This window comes from Bubalus kerabau, chromosome 18 (genome assembly GCF_029407905.1).
Source record: "Bubalus kerabau isolate K-KA32 ecotype Philippines breed swamp buffalo chromosome 18, PCC_UOA_SB_1v2, whole genome shotgun sequence".
Classification (NCBI taxonomy): domain Eukaryota; kingdom Metazoa; phylum Chordata; class Mammalia; order Artiodactyla; family Bovidae; genus Bubalus; species Bubalus kerabau.
This window is the reverse complement of record NC_073641.1, coordinates 727,047-750,741: the sequence shown is the minus strand read 5'-3', so window position 1 is coordinate 750,741 and position 23,695 is coordinate 727,047. Positions and strand designations below refer to the sequence as shown.

The window sequence follows — 23,695 nt, the reverse complement described above, 5'->3', positions numbered from 1 at the left end:
TGCTGTCATAATTCAACTGCAAATACACGTGTGTGCTCAGTCATTTCAGGCATGCCCGACTCAGTGCATCCCTATGGACTGTAGCCCACCAGGATTCTCTGTCCATGGGATTCTCCATGCAACAATACTGGAGTGGGTTGTCTTGCCCTCCTCCAGGCGATCTTCCTGACCTAGGGATCAAACTTTTATCCCTAGTCTTCGGTGTGTCCTAAATTGGCAGATGGGTTCTATACCACCAGAGTCACCTGGGAAGCACCCTGCTACAAATATACTTAACAGGAAATGCACTCCAGGCCTGTTTGGTCTCTCGTCAATCAAAAACCACCAAGATTTGGTCAGAACTGAAAAATTCAAACAATAAAATCTTTGTAAAGACAAACTACACTCAAGGAATATGTATGCCCCCGACCAGTTCAGCCACAAACGACTCCAAAGGGGAGAGTCTAACTCTTTCTGGGGAGAGGGGTGCCCCACTCCCAGCCCGATGGTCGTTAGGTCCCCCAGCATGGCTTTTGCTCTAGGCCAAAGCTGTCCAGTGAAGTGTACTATGGACTACAAACTCAAGCTCCGTATAATACCTTAAATTTTCTAGTAGCCACATTTAAAAACATAAAGAAGCAGATGAAATTAATTTTCAAATTATATTTTAATCCAGTAAACAAAAAGTATTATCATTTCAACATGTGATCAATATGTCACAAGTCATGGCTGGCGTGCAGGTAAGTCTGACCTTATTTTGATGACTAAATACATTCCTTTCTAAGACAAAGCGCCACTCCTAGGATGGGAAGCTAAAATGGGAACCCCTTTACCTTGGGAGTAAGCCTGTCAGGTAAAACACAAGACATCTAGTTAAATTTGGTTCTCAGTGAATAATTTTTTAGTATAAGTACATCCCAAGTATTGCAGGAGATGGACTTCTACTAAAAAAAGAAAAAAAAAGTTTTCATTGTTTCCCAAAAATTCAAATTTAACTGGGATTCGTGTATTTCTGTTTGGTAAATCCAGCCACCTAAAAAGCATGATTAGAACGGATTCCTTCTTTAGCTAAAAGAGAGTACATCAGTGGTGAGTGAACACAGCTCTCTCCCATCAGGGCCAGAGTTAACGATCACGGGAGGATGACGTGTCATCAGGTGGCCAGTAGGGTTCAGAAGTGCAAACGTGCGTCTTCCTTGGCCCAGCACAGACCACAAGGTACTGGCAACCCCACAAAAGACGAGGCGATAAAGGCAGAGGAGATGAAGGCAGAGGGAGAAAACATGGCCAGTTCAGGAAGCAGCAGAAGGTGATGGTGCCCAGGAGGTCACAGGCCAGCCTGCTGGGGAGCCTCACAATTCAAGGTGTGAAGCGCTCTTCCCAGGGTTCAGTGGTGATCACACCTGCAGGAAGGTGCACAGCTAAGCAGTAGGGGGTCACTGAAGCCCAGTGGCTACTCTGCTCCACCCTTGTTTCTTTTCCATGAAGTTTACAAAATATCTGTACATCCTGTACTCCCATGAACCTTGTACAAGACCTTGATCTTAATGCAGCATCTGCACCTTTCCAACCTGCTGTAGGATTTTCTTTACCAATCAAATTGTTCTTTATTTTTACTTTATGTACTAAGAACTCTCACAATGGGTGACGAGAGAGAAGTATTGTGTCCGACTTATTAGATATTCCTTAGTATCTTCCAAGTGAGAGTGGTGAAACATGCCCCCCAAATTCCTAAAATTCCTCAGAATTGCAGAACAGTAGTGCCTGGTTAAAGCTAAGGGGCACGGTGGGCCCAGAACCTTGGGGGAGATGTGTTTCAGGTTAATTTAGGATTGAGCATGTGTATGGCTTGGAGGAATGATTCAGAGCATCTCATACAGTAGATCAGGGTGGACCTTAAGAAACTCCAGTTTTAACCACTTCCCAGGTGATGCTAACACGGCTGGTCCAGTGATGACACTTTGAGAACCACTGACTTACACAAGGAGACAGCTTCCACAGAAACTGAAACGGCACTTTTTGAGACACTTACTCTATTTTATTCTGAGAGCTTCCTCACATGGAAAACCCAGATGCCAACTTGAAAATTAGCAGAGTAGCTCTTCCACAACTAAGGTTGTAAAGAAAAAACAATATGGAGATGCATTGGAAGGGAGAGATAGAGTCTAGTCAGGACCCATACTCCTGATGGGTGACCCAGAATTAGGAGGGGACATTACCAACTTGGTATCTTCCCTGGGAGGACATGCTGAGCACCTGAGCCCTGGTGACCTGAATGAGGAAGACAAGCCCCCATATCTTGATTTGAAACCAGCAGAGCTATGTCTGGGAGAGAGCTGGGGGCTGTGGTAAGCCAAGACCCCATGCTTAGTAGGTTAGTGCCAAACTTACTGACGCTGAATGTTGTCGGTAATGATGCTCAATGTAGCCACAGGTCACATGGGAAAGAGAATTATATACTAATTTTAGGACACGTGCCAAAGGGGCAAGGATTTCTTGAAACTTTATCCAGGGATGAAATCACTTGACATTTAAAAAAATCCTCCCTGTACCCAGCTGTCCCAGTGCTAGAAGGAGACTTTTCTGACATTCCTCACTTACCTTGCTAGCACTGCTTGCCCTGCTATGTCTCTGTGTTCCCTGTGGAACAGACATATCCAGCCCAGCCACGTCCACAACGCTCCTCCAAAATGGCTTTGCCCTCAAGGGCCTGGATTCCCACACAATCGCCTCCTTTCCTACCATTCACGGTGGGTGGACTCAGCCGTGACTTGCATCCCCTCAAGGTGAGTCCCACTCCAGGTCAGCTCCAGCCAGAAGTACACCTGCAACTGTTGAGGTGGGGCTTACATTCAGCTGCACTGGGGGCCAGCCAGACCCACCAGCATGCCCAAAGCAAATGCAGGTCCATCTAACAGAACACCAAACTCAGCCTACACAGGAGACACCCTGGATTTCCTGTCTCTGGTGACCTGGGGGAGCTGTTCCTTTGGGCCGCCTAGGAGACACTCTACAAACATCCACTTATTCAACATGGAGACATAGTTCATCTACCTAATATTAATGCATAGAAACAAAAAGGCAAAATAAAGAGACAAAGAATCTATGCTAAATGAACAGCTAAGACATAAACTCAGAAAAAGAACTAAACAAGATGGAGATAAATAATCTACATCAAATGACTGCAAAGTAAGGGTCATAAAGATATTTACTGGGTCTTCCCTGCTGGTTCATTTGTTAAGATTTTCCGGACAATGTAGGCAACAAGGGTTCAACCCGTGGTCTGGGAACTAAGATCCCAGGCTGCGGGGCAAGTAAAGCTGCATGTCACAGCTGTTGAACTCATGTACCCTAGAGCCTGTGCTCCACAAGAGAAGACAGAACGATGGGAAGCCCACGCACCAAAACTGAGTGCAGCCCCCACTCTATGCAACTAGAGAAAGCCAATGACACAGCAAGCCCCAGTGGACCCATTAAATAAACGAATAAAAGATATTGACTTCTATCAGGGGAAGCATGAAAGAACAGAGTGAGAACTCCACAAAGAGGCAATAAGTATAAAAAAGAACTGATTATAATGGAAGAATACAATAACTGACACGAAAAATACAGCAGATGAGTCAAGAGATTGGATGACTCAGAGGACAGATCAGTAAGCTGACACACAGAGCAGTGCCGGTGCACTGGGCTGACCCAGAGGGAGGGGGCGGGGCCTCAGGACGGGGAGCACATGTGCACCCGTGGCGGATTCATGTCAATGTACGGCAGAACCACTACCGTACTGTAAAGTAATTAGCCTCCAATTAAAATAAATATTTATATTTTAAAAAAAGACAAAGAAATACAGAGTAGTGGAAATCACCCGATCTGAGCACCAAAAAGAAGAAAAGAAGCCAAAAAATTGAGGATAGTTTAAGGCCATTTGGTGGATATCAAACATACTAACATTCACATTATAGGAATTCAAGGAGAAGAGAGAAAGATAAACTCTCCCTTGAAGAAACAATGACTGAAAATTTCCCTATATTGTTGAAGGAAACACACCCAGGTCCAAGAAGCACAGAGAGTCCAACACAGGGTAAACCAAAGGAGAAACATGCCAAGACATATACTGATCAAACTAAGAAAAACTTAGCAAAAAGAGAAAATAGTAAAAGCAGAAAGGGAAAAGCAACAAATAACAAGGGAATCCCCATAAGTTTAACAGCTGATCTTTCTGAAGAAACGCTGCAGGCCAGAAGGGTGTGGCATGATATACTTAAAGTTATGAAAGGGAAAAACTTACCAGCAAGACTACTCCAACCAGCTACGACCTCACTCAGATTCAAAGAACTCAGTACCTTTACAAATAAGCAAAAGTTAAAAAATTCAGCACCACCAAAGTAGCTTTACAACAAATATTAAAGGATGCTCTCTAGGCAGGAAATAGAAGGGAGTGAATAGACATGGAAAAAAAACAGAATAATAAAGTAAATAATAGTATCATGCATAGCAATAATTACCTTACCTATAAATGGATAAAATGGTCCAACTGAAACACAGACTGGCTGAATGGAAACAAAAACAAGCCCCATATAAATGGTGTCCATAATACATCCACCTCAGACCTAGGGACACACACGGACTAAAACGGAGGGCCTGGAAAAAAGGTATTCCATGCAAATGGAAATCAAAAGAAAGCTGGAGTAGCAATTCTCATCTCAGATAAAATAGACTTTTAAATAAAGACTATTACAAGAGACAAGGAAAGACACTACATAATGATAAAGAGATCGATCCAGGAAGAGGATAGTGCAATAATAATACACACACATCCAACACAGGAGCACCTAAATACGTAAGACAAATACAAATAACCATAAAACAGGGAATCGACAGTAAGAAAATAATACTAGGGGACTTTACCACCCCACTTATACCAATGGACAGATCATCCACAAAGAAAATTAATATAGAAACATAAGCCTTAAATCACACATTAGACTAGATGGACCTTATTGATATCTTTAGCATATTCCATCACCAAACAGCAGAATACATTTTTTTTTTCTCAAGTGCACATGAAACACTCTCTGGAATGGATCACATCTTGGGTCACAAATCAAGCCTTGCAAAATTTAAGAAACTGAAATCACAGCAAGCATCTTTTCTGATCACACTGATACATGATTAGGGATCATTTATAGGAAAATTTGTAAAAAACACAAACACATGGAGAAATCAAACAGGTCACTGAAGAAATCAAAGAGGAAATTTAAAAATACCTAAAAACAAATGGCAATGAATAAATGACAACCCAAAACCTATGTGATGCAATAAATCAATGCTAAGAGGGAAGTTTATAGCAATACAAGAAGCCTACCTCAAGAAATGAAAAGAACATCAAATAAACAACCTAATCTAACACCTAAAGAACCTAGAAAAAGAGGAAAATGGCCACAAAACCTCCAAAGTTAGCAGAAGGAAAGAAATCATAAAGATCAGAGCAGAAATAAATGGAAATGAAGGAAACACGAGCAAAGATGAATAAAACAATAAGATACTTCTTGGAGAACATAAACAAACTTGACAAATCATTAGCCGGACTCATCAAGAAAAACAAGGAGAAGACTCAAAGCAACTTGAAATGAAAAAGGAGACGTTACAACAGACCACAAAGAAAGACAAAGGGTCATAAGAGACAATTAGAAATAACTGCATGACAAGAAAATGGATATCCTGGAACAAAAGGACAAATTCTTAGAAAAGTACAATCTTCTAAAGACTGAACCAGGAACAAATAGAAAATATGAATAAATCAAGCACAATAATTGAAATATTATTTAAATTAAAATAAATTAAATATTAATTTAAATAAATTAATTCAATAGTTAATTTAATCAATATAATAGATTACTTTATAATATTAATATAATACATAATTTAATATTTAATGATTAAATTAATTCAATAATTTAATTTAATAATTTCCATTATTAAATTAAAAAATATTCAATTATTCAAGGACAAAGGAATCGTCCCATTGGGACAATCTGGTATCCATGTGGGAAGGTAAGTTGGATCCCTACCTCACAAAACACCACCAAACCAATTAGACACATATTAAAAACCAACAATTGAAGGAAAAACTTTACAAAATTTGGAACAATTTTTGATGAGGGAATATCTTTTCTTTAAATTGAGGTATTGTTGATTTATAATAATTTGTTTGTTTAAGGTGTACAGCAAAGTGATTCAGTGATTCAGCCTCTCAGGTGCTTCCTTGGACAAAATGCATTCCCTTTGGGAGGTCCCTGGGCCATGCCCTCAGAACAGCTGCTGCTGCTAAGTTGCTTCAGTCATGTCGGACTCTGTGCGACCCCATAGACCCACCAGGCTCCCCTGTCACTGGGATTCTCCAGGCAAGAACACTGGAGTGGGTTGCCATTTCCTTCTCCAATGCATGAAAGAGAAAAGTGAAAGGGAAGTCGCTCAGTCCTGTCCGACTCTCTGCGACCCAATGGACTGCAGCCTACAAGGCTCCTCTGCCCATGGGACTTTCCAGGCAAGAGTACTGGAGTGGGTTGCCATTGCCTTCTCTGTCAGAACAGCTAAGAATCCTGAATAGGCAAAGCAGCAAGCATATGGTGGTGCTTGTGGGGGGTTTTTAGACTGAATAAATTATTCTAACAATATAAGAAACTGGAGAAGGCAATGGCACCCCACTCCAGTGTTCTTGCCTGGAGAATCCCAGGGACAGGGGAGCCTGGTGGGCTGCCGTCTATGGGGTCGCACAGAGTCAGACACGACTGAAGTGACTTGGCAGTAGAAGTGGTAGCAATACAAGAAACAAGTCCAGAGGTTAAGAGAGGATCTCCAAACCTACCTTCAAACAGGAGGTCTTGCTCCCTTGAATGTGGGTGTGTGAAACAGCGCTTGGGAAAGGAAGAGGTGTGTCATGAATATTTTGTCTGCAGAGGACAAAGCGGTGTGTAGAGAGGATGTGCAGGCACGTCCCAGGACACTGAGCACACGGACACATGGACTGGACTCTCAGTTCTGCTCTGGGGGCATCACACTCTCTCTACCCCGGACACAGGGTGAGCAGCTCGCACGTATCCTGGAGAGTATGGTCACATGACCTGGACCTGGCCAATCGGTGTGTTCCATCCTCCCTGGCCACCGTGAGTGGCTCAGGACTGGGGCGGTGACCAATCAGGGCCCAGGGCCAGGCCTCACACTGGAATCAAGGGAAGAGGAGGGCTGGTTTTGCCGGAAGGGGTGAGGCCGGGTGAGGTCAGGCTACAGCTGTGGGAGGGGAGTGAGTTCAGCCTGGGGCAGTTGGTGGCCTTCCTGCGCCCCGTTAGGGCAGAGCCGCCGGCCTGAGAAGGAGGGCGCTGCTGAGCCCGGGGGTTGAGAGCGCCGGTTCCTGCTGTGGTCCCGGAGCTCCCCTGAGACCGGAGGGAGGCCATCTGCCCGTGAGTCCTCTCCTGCTTGTCTGTCAGCTTGTTTGAACCACACTGGATTTTCTGTCCAGCTGGCTACGTGGAGACCCTGGAAATGCTCCTATGTGAATTTTGGCTGGCTTCAGGGAAGAAATGCCAGATGACACTGGGAGACTCCAGTTTAATCTGGGTTCAGGTCATGTCTCTTGAAAGTGAAGTGAAAGTCCCTCAGTCGTGTCTAACTCTTGGCAACCCCATGGGCTATACAGTCCATGGAATTCTGCAGGCCAGAATACTGGAGTGGGTAGCCTTTCCCTTCTCCAGGGGATCTTCCCAGTCCAGGGATTGAACCCAGGTTTCCTGCAATGCAGGAAGATTCTTTACCAGCTGAGCCCCAAGAGAAGTCCAAGAATACTGAAGTGGGTAGCCTGTCCCTTCTGTAGCGGCTCAGCGTTCCCAGCCCAGGAATCAAACCAGGGTCTCCTCATGGCAGGAGGATTCGTTACCAGCTGAGCTATCAGGGAAGCCCAGTATTTCTTAAGGCCAGCTATTCATTGATATCTCTTAAGGCCAGCTATTCATTGATATCTCTTAAGGCCAGCTATTCATTGATATCTCTTAAGGCCAGATATTAATTGTAGGATTAATTAATTGTAGACCCTAATTAGTCTTCATGGGATTAAGCTGGCAACCTGCTAAGGTAGCAATTGATGTCCTTTATCTAGAGGACAAAACGGGGGCTCACAGAAGTGGGTAACACAGCTACAGTAAGGAAGTGTGTACCTAGACAAACCCCCCAGATCTTCTGTTAGAACTCAGGGAAGCCATGTGGTGTGGCTTGTCCATGTGACGGGGGCTAAGGCACCCAGCCCACACTGGATACTGTGGGGACCTGACTTGGTAACTGCCTTCTGGCAGCTCTGAGACTCACAAAAGCAATTTGCACTGAAGAGAGGAGGGACACCTCTCTTCATCCCCCCCACCACACCCTCCGGGTACTCCCACACCCTGCCCCCTTTCTCTTTCTTTGTAAGGGAATAAGTGTCACGCTCATGTGACCACATTGGCTGTCCACTGTTCACGAGCTACCACCTGGAGCTGCTACCGGAGAGGCCAAGAGCCTTTGCCCCTGAGTACCTCTCTTTGCTTTGCACTGTGGGGGCCCTCCTCCACACCTGCACACCAGAGGCCGTTTCTGAGGCATGCAGGGACCCTCCTTCAGTTTGCAACAGGTTGCATCCATCGCTGTCCTTTCAGTGCTTCCCTTGACACTCAGCTCCTGAGCTCCTTTGTCTGCATTGCGGCCCACCTGGCTGCCACGGGAGGGACAGAGCTGACCATGAATCCAAAGCTCAGATCTGACAGGCAGGAATCTGTGTATAAAGGGCCTGATTAATCATGCTGTAGAGGCTGTAGTGGGCTCCAGGGATCCGTAACCAGGGCTTGGGCCAAAGTGACTCCACAGCTGTTTTAATGCCTGGGGAGGGTTCTGGCTACAGTGGGGGTGGGGTGAGTCTCCTGAGGTTCTGAAGGCCCACTGTGCAGGTTCATGGCACACAGAGAAGAGAAGGCGGAGTCCTTTCCTGGAGCTGGTGGGCTGCGGGCACAGCCATGGATGACCAGGAGTCTGCATCTCACTAGGGGCCGAGGCTGGCGCTGAGGGAATCCTCAGTGAGGATTTTTTTCCTTAAAAGCCATCCTAAGTGACTTCAGCTCCATTGCTTTTTTGCCAAAAACCTACAATGATCCCAAGAGCTTTGTACACTCCAAGGGTGGTGACTGGACGTGGAGCCCAGCACAGACCCAAGTCAGTCCTGCCCTGAGTCCCACGGGCCGGCCACACCCTCCCCCTTCCTTGGCCTGGCTTTCTTCTGCCAGGACCCCCAGAATGGTGGAAAGGCAAGTGTGGCCTCAAGCTGAGGGGCCCAGCCTGGGCTCCAAGCCCCTGGGGGTCCCCTTGGGAGGTCTGGTGGACCTAGTTCCCCCTGCCGTGGGGCAGCTCTCTCGCGGGGACTGTCGTGTTTCTTTGCTTTCTGTTGTGATGGGGCACCCCAGTTATCTCGGGGCGATGGGAAGTCTGTTGGTGTTACATGCTCCTGCCTTAGATGGGGAAACGTTATTGCTGCATTGACGCTGCTCACTCGATACTGGGTATCTGTTAAACACAAATGGCAAGGGGAACAGAGCAAAACAGAAAAAAAAAAATGGAGAGTTGCTGGGTTGCCTCAAGTCTCACCTGTGATTAAGAGTGTGTACAGCCTGCACGTGAACCCGGGTTCCCACACCTGCCAGCTACCAGGTGCCAGGCGCTGATTTTAGACCCCCAGCTTCACTAAGGAGTCATTGACAGATACAGTTTGTGTGTATTTCAAGTCTACATGGTGATGACTTGATGCCCATAGACGTCGTGGAATGATTGCCCCACATACGCATCGCCTCACATGATTAACTCTGTGTGTGTGTGTGCCTTTTATGTTATTCTTATTATCCATGAACACAATACAGATAGCTCTCCATTTTTTTAGATCTTATTTATCTTAGAAGTTTATAGTTTGCTGTATGTCTTGCACGTTTAATTAGATAACTTGATATTTTCAGTGCCATTATAAATTCCTAATAGAGATAGAATTGACTTTTCTATATTCCCTTGGTAAATCCACTTACTTCAAATCATTCTAATTGTATTTTTTTATGTATACACAATTATGTCTGCAAATAAGTTCTTTTTTTCCCCTTTGCAACTGTGATAACCCTTTCCTTTTTCTTGACTTATTGTATGGACTAGGATCTCCAGTACAGTGGTGAACAGAAGTAGTGAGAATAAGTATCCTTGTCTCTGTCCAATTATCAGAGGAAAAGCTTTCACTATTCCACCATCACACAGGATATTAGCTTCTTTGTAGATATTTTTATCAAAATATGTAAATTCTTCTCTGTTAGTTTACTAAGAGTTTTTTCTTAGTCATGAGCTAAAATTATTACATTAAAAATTCTTAAGTTTATCTTCTGCAGATTTTGAAACAGGTGATTTTTCTTTTATGTGGTGATTTAACTTTTAAAAATTTTGTGATTCTAAAACAACCCCAACCTGATCTCAATGTATTCTCCTTCAGTTGGACTTTATTTCTTAGTGTTTTATTTAGGATTATTTCATCTATACTCAGAGTCTGTAATTTTACTTTCTTGTACTTCTTCCTGGTTGGATTTAGTATCAAGGTTATGCTAGTCTTATAAAACAAGGTTGGAGAGTGTTCCTTGTTTACTGCAAGAATTCCTGTGAGATGACTGTTTTTCTTCCCTAGAATTTTGGAAGAGTTGATTGGCAAAACCGGTTGGTTTCATTGTGGGGAGGCTTTTAATTTCAGATGTAATTTTTTTATGCAAATAAAATTTTCTGATTTTGTATGTCTTCTTGGGTCTATTTCAGTAAAGCATTTCCCCCCTGCTAGGAATTTATTGAGATGAGCAGACTCTCCAATTAGTAAGTGAACTGTGGTTCATAATATCTTTCTTATCTGCAAGATGTGTTGTCTCCCCTTTCAAAAATCCTTGATGCTGGTGATTTGTGCTTTGTCTCTTTTTCTTAATAAGTCTTTCTAGGGGTTTATCAGTTTTATCATTCCTTTCAAAGTGCCAACTTTTGGCTTTCTTTTTAAAGAAACTTCATATTTGCTTTCTGTTTCCTTGTTTTCTGCTCTTTTTTTTTTTTTTTTCCCATCTGCCTTGTGTTTCATTCGCTATGGTGTTTTTTCTGGTTTCTTGGGAGAGAGGCTTAATTGATTTTTAGCCTTCCTTCTTTTCCAGTATACGTGTTTAAGGCTTTAAGTTACCCTCTAAACATAGTTCGCTGCATCCCACAAGTTTGAATAAGCCAGATTTTCATTATCTTTTAAGGAAAAGTATTTTCTAATTTTCATTGTGTTTTTAAAAATTATTAATCAGGAAATTCTTCAAGCAGTATGTCATTTAACTTCCGAATGTTTGGGGAGGTTTTTCTAGTGACCCTTTTTTGATTTCTAGCTTAATTCCATGAAGAGCCCTGTCTTCGTCTTTTTGGGCTACTGTTATAAATCCCGTAGACTAGCTGATAAACAACAGAAAGTTGTTTCTTGTAGGCCTGGAGGCTGGGGAGTCCCAAGCTCACCAGCAGGTGCCTCGTCTGGTGAGGCCTGTTTCCTGGTTCCTAGACTGCCTGCTTCTTCTCCCTGTTCTCGCAGCACAGGAGCCCATTCCCCCCTGGCCTGACCCCTCCCAGAGTGCCTGCCTCCTAGGATCATCACCACCTGCCGGGTGAAGTTTGAGGGCCCATAAACCGTCAGCCCGTTGCAGTCCCTAAGTATACCCTGCATTATTTCAGTCCTTTGAAATAATTTGAGCTTTCCTAATGGCCCAATATATATTCTTTTTGTTATATGTTCGTTGGGCTCTTGAAAATAATATGTATCAGTGGGATGCAATGTTCCATGTGTATCAGTCAGATCAGGCTTGTCACTCATGTAATTCAGATTCCAGTAGCCACATTGAGTAAAAGCAGAAGTAGGTGAAATTACCTGTATATATTTTATTTTAGCACACATAAAATATCATTTCAGTGTGTAATCAACATGATAAAACCTAATGAAATAGTTCACATTCTTTTTTTCATGCTAAGTCTTTAAAATCCAGTGTGTGTTTCAGGCTTGCAGCGCATCTCATTGTAGAGCCAGCTGCATTTCAGGTACTTCATGGCTGCAGGTGACTACATACCAGGGGGCCGTTCCACGAGAGATGTGTCTTTAACGTCTCCCACTGGGATTATGAACTCGGCTGTTACTCCTTTTCTATTTCTGTCAGTTTTTATGTATTGATATTTTGAGGTTATGTTAATTTAGAATCCTCATCTTCTTGCTAGACTGAACTTGTGTCAGTATGAGATGCCCCTTTTTATCACTAATAATGCTTCTTTCTTTAGAGACTATTTGACAGTGATATTGCCACATCAGTTTTCTGTCCTTGTTGGCCTAGGTATCTTTTAGGTTCACCTGTCTAAAAGATATTCCATCTTAACATGTAGCTCTGTGAATAGTGTACAGTTTTCATTGGAATCAGTTTGACACTTTATCTTTTAATGAGAGTATTTGCTCTGTTTATAATGTTGATATTCAGTGTGTAGACACCACGCTGCTGTGTGTTTTCTGTTTGTCCCACCTAGTCTGTGTTCTTTGCTCTTGCCTTCTTTTAAAGCTATGAAGTGTTTCTCTAGTTCTGTGCTCCTCTGTCAGGTTGTTAGGTGCGCATTTGCGGACACAGCGTGTGTTTTACACTCAAGACTAACTTAGTACTTTTACTGCCTCCCTGACTCGACTGTTTCCTCCTGTCACTGTTACACTTTGAACTGTTAGGTATATATTTGGCGTTAACATCATTGTTTTGTAGAGTTAATATTTACCCTCACAGTTACCTCGTTGTTGGTCTCTACTTGTTTTTTATATTTCCGTCAGAGACTACTTTTCTTTTTCCCAAAGCACTGCCTGAATTTTTTTTTTAGTGCATGTGTGTGGGTGATGAGTTGTCTCATTTCCATTTGCCCTAAAAGTCTCTATTTTGCTTTCACTTTCAAAGAGTATTTTTGTTGAGTATAGAATTCCAGGTTGGTGGTTATTTGTTTTTCAGCATTTTACAGATACCAGTCCATTATCTTCTGACTTCCTTGTTCTTGGAAAGTCAGCTCTCAGTGTTGCTGTGCCACTAAAGGCCACACCTTTTTTCCTCTGAGCGCTTGAACATGCTCTTCTTGCCTTAGGCACCTGCAGAGCTGCTGAAACCAATGTGTGGTTTCATCTTTGAGTCAGTGGTCTGATTCTTGAACCAACTCTTGCCACTGTCCCTGTCAGCCAGTTGAGTCGCTCAGTATCTGACCCATTGCGACCCCATGGACTGCAGCACACCAGGCTTCTCTGTCCATCACCAACTCCCCGAGCTTGCTCAGGCTCATGACCATCGAGTCATTGATGCCATCCAACCATCTCATCCTCTGTCGTCCCCTTCTCCTCCTGCCTTCAGTCTTCCCCAGCATCAGGTTCTTTTCCAATGAGTCAGTCCTTCACATCAGGTGGCCAAAGTATTGGAGCTTCGGCATCAGTCTTTGCAGTGAATATTCAGGTCTGATTTGCTTTAGGAGTGACTTGTTGGATCTCCTGGCAGTCCACGGGGCTCTCAAGAGTCTTCTCCAACTCCCCAGTTCAGAAGCATCGATTCTTTGGCGTTCAGCCTTCTTCATGGGCCAACTCTCACATCCATACATGACTACTGGAAAAACCATAGCTTTGACTAAATGACCTTTGTCGGCAAAATAATGTCTCTGCTTTTTAATATGCTGTCTAGGTTTGTCATAGCTTTCCTTCCAAGGAGCAAGCATCTTCTAATTTTACTGTCTACAGTAATTTTGGAGCCCCCAAAATAAAGTCTGTCACTGTTTCCATTGTTGCCCCATTTATTTGCCACGTAGTGATGGGGCCGGATGCCATGATCTTCATTTTTTTGAATGTTGAGTTTTGCCAGCTTTTTCACTCTCCTCTTTCACTTTCATCAAGAGGGTCTTTCGTTTCAACCCCTGGAGGCATTTCTTATTCCCCTTTCTCTTTTCTCCACCATGAGAGTCCCCATTTATACTTTTTAACAACGTAGTTTAACAAGGGGCTCCTTCACTATATTCTATCCTTTTTTTCTCTCTTATATATATTTTTTACCTGACCCATCTTTCAGTTCACTGATCATCTCTTCAGCTATGTCCAATGTGATGTTAAGGCCAGAGACTGAGTTCTTAAATTCAGTCACTGTTATTGTAAAGTTCGAGAGTCGGTTTTGATTCTCAGAAATTTTTCCTTTTGTCAAGTATATTTTTCAACAGGTGACATTTGCATCTGATACCTCTAGCATACCTCTGATATGCTGATATACATCTGATACCTCTGGATCTGGTTCAGTTTTTTTTTTCTCTTGGTCCTGTTTGTTGTTACACCCTCTTTTGGTTTTTTGATTGCATGTTGGACATTATGTTTGGAAAACCCTAGAGGTTCTGAGTGATGCTGTCTTCGCCAGAGTCTCCTCTGACACAGACCTCCAGTGGGGACAGAGCTGTCTGTTCACTCAGGGCCTGATGGACTTGAGGCTGGGGGTTCCTTGTAAGCTCAGTCTCAGCAGCCTTCACCCACCTTTCCCCCCGAGCCCAGGGAGGAGCTTTCCCGCGTCTCCATCTGGAAGCCTGGGCTGCCTCCCAGGGCCGCCCTCTTCTCAGCAGGTCCTAAAGCCCACCATCTGTCTCCTGAGCACCACGAGGTGACAGATAGTGCTCAACCAGTTTGGGCAGAGTGTTGGGTCCATTTTCTGACATCCGAACTGATTCACTAGGCCTGCACTCAAATTTTTGTCTTCCCAGCCCAAGGAACCGTCCAGAGCTGTGTTATCCAGTCCCCTCCGCTTGACTTTTTTCCTGCCTTTTCTTCGCAGAGTCAGCTTTGTTCAGATGGCCCGAGGGAAGGAGCGGGCCTCTCAGTCTTCAGCTCCCTCACTGGGCTTCCCTTTTGTTTGAAATCTTGGATTGTGGCTGCCTAAGGACCTCTTTTTAAACTGTGTTTAGCTTTTCTAGTTCTCGGTAGGCTGATCTACAAGCTGCTTGCATCTGTCACTGGAAGTGGGGACACCCTGGGTGTATTCTGTCATCTGAAGCCACATGTAACAGTCACAGTACTTGTATTGATCAACTTTGATACTGGGGAAAACAAGAACCAGGTGTCCTTGCTTAGTACCCACGGTTGTGTTTCTGGTCAGAATCCCCAGCTTGCCCGGGCTGTTTCAGTGCCACGTGAACTTGGGAAGGAGGTGGAGCAAGCAGCCCACACGGCCTGGACACAGAGGAGCCGGTCTCCCCTCTGCCCTTGCCCCTGCCGGCCCAGGGCAGGCCTTGCGATGACGGGCTGCTGGTGGTGGAGGCCAAGGCTGAGGAGGGAGGGGTTACGTGACCTGTATTCTGTGACATGGTCACATGTGGGTTTTCTATTTCAGTTTGGAAAAATGACTGCTTTTAGTCTTCCCTCCAGTTTCACTTTAAGGTGGAAAATGAAGATTTTATTCTTAAAGTTGAGCACAGTGATTTTACAGTCTTTTTGAAAGCAACAGTTGAGGTTTTAAAAACACAGCTCAGAGAACTCCAGTAGATAAAGCCAAAAAAAGAGAACGTGTTCAGGGTGAACTGCAGGCAGGACCCCAAACTGTACTCTGTCTCTCCCAGAGTGTGTAATTCGTGAGATGGGTGGATATAGGACCCCAAGCACCCTGGGGACCGAGGTCCTCAAATGACAGCAGAGGTCCAGGCTGAGCCAGGAGCAAGTGGCCTGTGCTCTGGCTAGTGGAGAGCCGCGAGGGTGGGAGTGGGGCCAGGGGAGGGGTGGGAGACTCGGGGGCGGAGGGTGGTGCAGCACCTGGTGGGCTCTGGGAGGCGCTGGCTGTCGCGGCTCGAGGCAGGGACACCCCTGAACCTCCACCTTGCAGCCCCCACGGGGCAGAGTCGTCTGACAGCCCAGGGTCGAAGTTAAAAGGGCGAGTTCACAGCAGGTTGAATGAACCCCTGTACCCACTGTGGGTTCATTTTAAGTGCCTGGAGCGAGGTTGGTCAAGCCCTTGCTGAGTTCGAGTGAGGGAGTCAGTCAGGGAGGACCAAGCTCAGGGTGAGAGTGAGGGGCAGCTAGCGTGGTGAGTCCTCCTCAGCCGGGTGGGTTCTGGGGATGCCCTTGAGTTCATGGGTGCCCTTTCAGTAGCCTCACTGGAGGCTTGTTTGGGGCTTAAAGGGGGGCAGAAGCCCACTTAGAAGATGTGCTCATTCCCAGGGGTGGTGGTTTCTGAAGGAGTTCATACTGGTCGGTTCGACTGTGACCCAGTACCTTGCAGGGTCATGTTTGACTGGGGGCCTGAGCCACGGGCACGGCCTTCCTTCTCCCGCACCCCACACTCACCTGTCGTCTTTTTGGCAGCCCGTCCCCCCTCTCTGCACCCTTGAAGGTGGGCCTGAGCCCAGCCCCCCTGTTACCACAGAGCCCCTTGTGACTGAGTGGGTTCCGGTTCCGGGCTCCTAGGAGACGTGCTGGAGGCAGAGCCTTCATGCCATTTCTCCTTGAGACAGTGGTGCTAGTGGTCATAGTGTGAGAGCAGCGGTCATAGTGTGGGAGCGGTGTGTGTGAGAGTGGTGTGTGAGAGCAGTGTGTGTGAGAGCGGTGGTCATAGTGTGAATAGCAGTGGTTGTAGTGTGAGATTGGTGGGTATCCTGCCGTGAAACAGCAGTTGCCCCCGAGTGGGGGGCTGCCCCCATCCGCGAGGATGGGTTGCAGCAGGGCCCACCTGTGGGCGCTTTTTCAGTGCTGCAACCCCAAGGCAAAGGCCAAGACAAGGAAGAACTTGGCCTCGGCCCAAGTCCTGTAAGGAGAATGGCCTGAGGGGATGTCAGGATGCATTTAACAGGAGGCTTCCTGTGTGCTGTTTTAGATCTGTCAGGAATTCTCTGCTCCTTATTAATTCCTGAATACTCAGGAATTAAGAGGAGAGGCAAGCCTCTCCCGCGGGCTGAAGAATCCAGGCATTTCCTTCATTAATTTTTCTATACAATGATAAGTACCCTCTTCCTTCTTGTGAACCATACGGTAAAAGTGACTGCTTACAACTCTCTCTCTCTTTAATATGGATCGCCTATGTTTTGTAAGTCTAGAATTTTAATTTTTATCTTTGCTGAGAATAACTACCTTGTAAGACAGTATATATTTCCACATCATGTTGATTAAAACACCTTTGTTCCATCAGAGCTCTGGTCCCCGTGTCTTTCTTTCTCTCTCTCTCTATCTCTTTTTCAGGCTGATCCCTTGGAGCTCTGCAAAGGCTCTCTGAGTTCACTTTCCTGCCCGGGCTTCTAAGACCCTCTCGAGAAGGCACTCTGTGTGTTCACTCCATTGAGAGGGCACCTGAGGCCTCCGTGAACAGAGCAAGTCCCGTGTCGGGGGCTTTATTGGCTTTCTGCATAAGCCAAGGACTATCAGCCTCTTTCTGTCCCTTACCTTCTTATCGTCAACTCCGGACCACCAAGTTCTGGTCCATTAAAGGACCTCAACAAGTGGCACCCAGAACAGGGACTTGGTACACGTAGGCAGATTCTTGGATGGAGTGACCGCAGGGCCTATTGAGGCCAGTAAGTACTAAGACATGGGTAAAAAGGCTGGAAAGCCCCATCACTTTTCTACTTTACTTCATCACTTATTTAAAGTTCAGGGATCTAAGGAAATGCATGCTGATTTTTTAGCTAGATTAGAAACTGCTATTTCCCGTAGTGTATTTGGAGAAGCCAAAAGGCAACTAGAGAAATTATTTGCTTTACAACTCTCTCTGTCTTTAATATGGATCGCCTATGTTTTGTAAGTCTGGAATTTTAATCTTTATCTTTGCTGAGAATAACTACCTTGTAAGACAGTATATATGCCCACACCATGTTGATTAAAACACCTTTAATTACTTGCAAATTACTTACATTATGTGATAATGCAAATCAGGGATGTCAAAAAGCTATAGCTCCAATTCGTGAGAAAGGGACTATTGATTATTTCAAGGCTTGTCGCAATCTAGGATTAGAAACTCAAAAGATGCAAATGGTAGCTGAAACAATAGCTGCTGCCTTAAGAAAGGGAAATAAAGGATGCTTTACATGTGGAAATAAGAACCATTTAAAAAGGGATGGCCCTAAGAAAGCTTAAAAAAAAAAGAAAAGAAAAATATATAAAGATAAAAGACCTCCAAAAATCTGCCCTCGCTACAGTAGAGGAATGCATTGGGCTAAAGATTGTAAGTCTAAATCTGGCATTGAAAGGAAACCTATTCCAGAAAACTGCAAGCAGGGACCCCCCACGTCCCCTTCAGCAAAAACCTGAGACAAATTCCATCTTTTACCTGAAACCCTCAACATCTGGCAGTGTTGCCATCGATATACCAGCTTTGGTTTTAGATACTATGAAGTTAACGAGCTCTACTTAAATTCAAATTCACGTGAACTGAAAAATATTAAATATATATAATTATTTAAATATGAATATAATTTAAATATAATTGTTTGCTAATCTAATTAAGACATGTCTTAAGTCATCAACATTATATAATACTTTTCTTATGCCTAGGTTTAAGGTAAACTAAATTTGTCAACAAAAAGGTAACTCTTTATATATATATATAGATAGATAGATAGATAGATAGATATATGTATGAGATAAAAACTTTTGGATAAACTGTTAAAAGTAATTATAGTTTTAATAGAATAATCTATTATTATAATCTGTTATTATAATCTAAAATAGTCTCTTAGGATTAGAATAACTTAAATTTCTAGAGTTGTACTAAAACTAAATAATAAAAGTTTATTAAACAGCTAGGTCATTTCCAAATAAAATAAGATTTTAAAACATTAATTACTAAACATTAAATTCCTCTTACAAAAAGTTTTTCTTACAGAAAAACTAAAGAGATTTTAAACTATTAATAAATATATTTTATAATGTATAATATATTGATATATATAAATATAAATATATTCACCAATCTATAAAATGCTAATATACAAGACACTTCATAGTTGCTAAGGAAAAGTGAGATATATGCTTTTAATAAAAAGATATAAGATATGACATACTGAGATATACATCCCACATTTTCCCTGGGGGCCACTTCTCATTTAACAAACAATACAATTATTAAAATAACTTGGAAGAATGACGAGCCTATTTGGACAGAGCAGTGGCCCCTCACGAAAGAGAAATTACAGGCAGCTAAGGAACTTATAGATGCACAACTAGAATTAAAACATATTGAAGAATCTTGTTCTCCTTGGAACTCTCCTATTTTTGTCATAAAAAAAAAAAAAAAATCTAACAAATGGCGTCTCCTAACAGACCTTAGAAAAGTTAGTGCATCTGTGAAACCTATGGGTGCATTGCAACCAGGACAAGATTGCTTTTTTAATATACCTTTACACCCTTTAGACCAATAGAGATTCGCTTTCTCTCTCTCTTCTCCTAATCATATTAGACCTCATGAACGGTACCAATAGACTGTACTGCCACAAGAGATGATGAATTCTCCCACCATGTGTCAGTACTACGTAGCCAAAACCCTTGAGCCTGTGAGAAAGCAATTTCCTAACTTTCTTGTTATTCACTATATGGATGATATATTGTTTTCGGCTCCATCTATCTTAAACACTGAACACATGTTTGATGTAGCTCAACTATGCTTTAAAAACTCTAGATTAATCATTGCCCCTGAAAAAATTCAAACCTCTACACCTTACTATTACTTGGGGTTTGTTGTTAATAGGCAACACATTACTCCCGAACTAACTCAGATCCGTGCTGATAAATTATCAACCTTAAATGATTTTCAAAAGCTCTTAGGTGATATTAATTGGATTAGACCTTCTTTAGGCATTGCTAATTATCAACTGAATAGTCTATTTAGTACTTTAAAAGGAGATCCTGATTTAAATAGTCCTCATTCACTTTCTCAAGAGGCACGAGAAGAACTCTGTTTGGTGCAAAATAAATTACAAAAACAATTTCTTACTCGCATCAAAATAGATTTACCTCTAGAATTGTTTATACTCCCCTCTAATTCTCCCACAGGACTTATTGCCCAACAAGAACACCCAGTAAAATGGATCTATACCCGTTTTATGGAAATAAAGTCACTTACACCCGACCTTGATTTAATTGCTCTAATCGTTATCAGTGGAAGAATTAGGACTAAAACTCTAATTGGCTCCGATCCTCATAAAATTGTAATACCTATCAATAAATACATATTACAGGTATTCCTTATAATCCACAGACACAAGACATAGTCAAAACAAACACATCACACACTAAAGTTACAAATAAAAAAAAATTTAAAAGGGGAATACACAGGTACACTACTGTCTTCCTTATCTAAAGCAGACTTTACTAGGTTCTAACATTTTCTAAACCTATAACTATTGTTACTACAGCTTTATTTGTTTTAAATTTTTTAACCTCTTCTTAAGATTCAACCCAAGGGGGCCCCCGGCATTCAAAATGGAGATGAAATAAGAACCCCAGGAAGAAGAAATTCCAATACGGGCCATGTCTGCTCCAAAAATCTCCAGAAAGCACCACCCTCGGCGGCATCACCCCGATGATCTCCTCACTTGGAGACAAATAAAAGCCCTACTAATCAAGCTGAAAATTTGGTCTCTCAACAAGGGTTGCCTCCGAGTCCTGAATACATTCTCCTGGCAATGCTCAGTCTTTTGGCCTGTGCCTCCCCCTGCTCAAGCTCAGACTAACACCCAACCCCCCTCTATTACAGGTGGTCGAATGGACAGAGAGAGGACCAATCATTTCAACTAATGACTCTATACATATGCTTTCTCCCCTAGTACATGAAAGGGCCTTCACACCCTGGGCAGGAAAGAAAACTAATTAATATTTCTTTAGGCTATGAAGTCCTTCCCTTGTGCATGGGCCCAGCAAAATTGTGCATAAACGTCAGCCGACAAATTTGGGCTGACAAACTTGGGCTTTCGTCCTGCCTCCAAAAGAAGACTTTCAGACACTGCTTGGATTATTTACTGCCCTTTCTTCGTCTGTAAACCATGTTTATACTACTGAAACTTTAGGGAAAGAGTTAGGGAAAGAACAAAGAACTTTATGCAAAGGGTTTACGTATAAAAACTTTACTTATACTCCCATTCCTTGGGACAAATGTCAAACCAAATCAAGAAAATCAATGTTTGTGGCTAATCATACAATTGTTGATTGGGGACCCCATGGTATGTGGTTATCTGACTGCTCAGATGATATTAACAACACTGTGTGTGATATGGAAGGTCACTGACACTATGATGGAACATTACTATGACAAACGACTTCTTGAGTGGCTTGACCATGGATTAGCCCCACCTCCTCCTAAGATCGTCCTCGATAAACAGAGTGGGTCTGAACAATGGGCCATTTGGAAACTTGCTGCGAGCATCAGAGCACCGAAGAACTTGGAACTTGGACCGGACATTTCATAGGGACCAGTCGTCATAGTAACTATTTCTTTTGCTACAGTCAGTCATATTTTATACAGGCCTGTGTCCCACTTCCTTTTGTTATAGCCGTAGAAAATTTACAATTTAATAAGACTTTTACGTTCTGTAACTTGTATTAATTGCAAACTGTATACTTGTATTAACTCCTCTATTTCTTTAAGCTTTTTGTGTTATTCCTGTTCACGTCAATCATAGTGCCTACAACTGGGAACAAATCAAATTTCATTTACAAAATATACGTGATAATGCCTCTCTGAATGTACAATTACTATAAAAGAAAATCTTTAAAACCTTTTCTAAAAATCTGCCCTCTTCCCCTAATTTGGAAACCTTAGCTGAACAAATTACCTGGGCTAGACCCACGAGGATGGTTTCAAAGTATTACCCACAGTATCGGGTCTGGAACTGTAGCTTTGGTGATTGTCTTGATAATTATATTTGTTGTTTACCATCGCCTTTCTATAAGGTTGGTTAATACTAACCAAACTCATTTGGTCAAGACCTTTTTTTTACAAATTTAATAAAATAGAGGGAATTGTCAGGAAGCATTTAACAAGAGGCTTCCTGTGTGCTGTTTTGGATCTGTCAGGAATTCTCTGCTCCTTATTAATTCCTGAAGAGGAGAGGCAAGCCTCTCCCGCGGGCTGAAGAATCCAGGCATTTCCTTCATTAGTTTTTCTATACAGTGATAAGTACCCTCTTCCTTCCTGTGAACCATATGGTAAAAGTGATTGTATACAACTCTCTCTCCCTTTAATATGGATCACCTATGTTTTGTAAGTCTGGAATTTTAATCTTTATCTTTGCTGAGAACAACTACCTTGTAAGACAGTCTATATGCCCACACCATGTTTGATTAAAACACCTTTGCTCCATCAGAGCTCTGGTCCCCGTGTATTTCTCTCTCTCTCTCTCTCTCTCTCTCTCTCTCTTTCAGGCTGATCCCTTGGAGAGCAGAGGCTCTCTTAGTTCACTTTCCTACCCGGGCTTCTAAGACCCTCTCGAGAAGGCGCTCTCCATCTTCACTCCATCGAGAGGGCACCTGAGGCCTCCGTGAACAGAGCAAGTCCCGTCTCAGGGGCTTTATTGGCTTTCTGCATAAATCAAGGAATATCAGCCTTTTTCTCTCCTTTACCTTCTTATCGTCGACTCTAGACCACCAGGTTCCAGTCCATTAAAGGACTTCAACAAGGTGAGAGCAGCCAGGGACTACGCCCATCGGATTGGCCCTCACCCAGTGAAGCATTGGGGTTGAGTTTCATTTTGTTAGCATAGTTGTGGGCCCTGCTGGCCAGGGCATTTTGGCCTTAGTGGGCAGGATCGACCCCAGCAGTTTACCTTGTAAGAGGTTGTGCAGGTGCCACGTAGAGGATGGGCGGGGGCCCCACAAGAAGGGAAACACTGGCTGGAGGAGTCACGGGGGCATGTGGACTGAGCTATCAAGTCAGTCCTTGAAGCAGAAAGGCTAAGCCCCTTAACGTCTCCCTTCTTCCAAGGAAAGAATACACTGGCTGGAGGAGTCTCTGGGGCATGAGGATCGAGCTAGAGAGTCAGTCCTTGAAGCAGAAAGGCTAAGCCCGTTAATGTCTCCCATCTTACAAACCACAGAGCAATGTGTCCAGTGTTTTAATGACGGGTACCTACTGCTTACGTGTATGACATACACCCTCATAGCTTCACATGTCTACTACATGCCTCTTACAAGTGCTGGGCACTGTTCTGGGTGCTGGACACCCAGTATGTAGTAGGGGATACGTAGCCCAGGATCTTTCTGTTTCTGCAAAGAAAAACAGAAGAACGAAAGACTCCTTGTGGTTCAGCTTGAGCAAGTTCACCACGTGGAGGGCCCTGCGTGCATGTAAATTGTGGTAAAATACATATAACATAAATTTTACATTTTAACCAGTTGACTGAATGACTGGGTGGCTTCAGTGGAGTCAGGCTAACAGATGGCCTTGGGGTGCCATCTGCCTTTGTCCCAGAGGAACACTCCAAAGCTTGGTGGCCTTGTAGACCTTCCCTTTATTCTTCACTCTCCCCAGTGGCTCTAGGTCATTGGTCTGTGTGTCATTTAAGAATCTCTTTATCCACTTTGTTGCTAGGTTTATGTTTTGGAAAGCTTCTCAGGCGTCCCTGGGTCTTGAGAAGGCAGGCTTGGATTCCGGGTTCTCCCCTGCTG

The 23,695-nt window shown here is 43.5% G+C and overlaps 2 long non-coding RNA genes across 3 annotated transcripts; one reads left to right on the top strand and one right to left on the bottom strand.

Annotated features, from left to right (window-relative positions):
* Positions 1–793: 793 nt before the first annotated feature.
* On the bottom strand, positions 794–7,053 carry LOC129633156 (uncharacterized). Of its 2 annotated transcripts, XR_008704929.1 has the most exons (5): positions 6,845–7,053; positions 4,265–4,319; positions 2,722–2,810; positions 2,012–2,089; positions 794–1,382 (listed from the first exon to the last, which is right to left on the bottom strand). It is a non-coding gene; the product is annotated as an uncharacterized LOC129633156 (long non-coding RNA). The 2 variants fall into 2 exon arrangements; XR_008704930.1 differs by lacking the exon at positions 2,012–2,089 and having other exon boundaries at positions 797–1,382.
* Positions 7,054–7,342: 289 nt separating this feature from the next.
* LOC129632929 (uncharacterized) lies at positions 7,343–22,394 on the top strand. The gene is made up of 2 exons (XR_008704759.1): positions 7,343–7,436; positions 20,790–22,394. It is a non-coding gene; the product is annotated as an uncharacterized LOC129632929 (long non-coding RNA).
* The last annotated feature ends 1,301 nt before the right edge of the window (positions 22,395–23,695 follow it).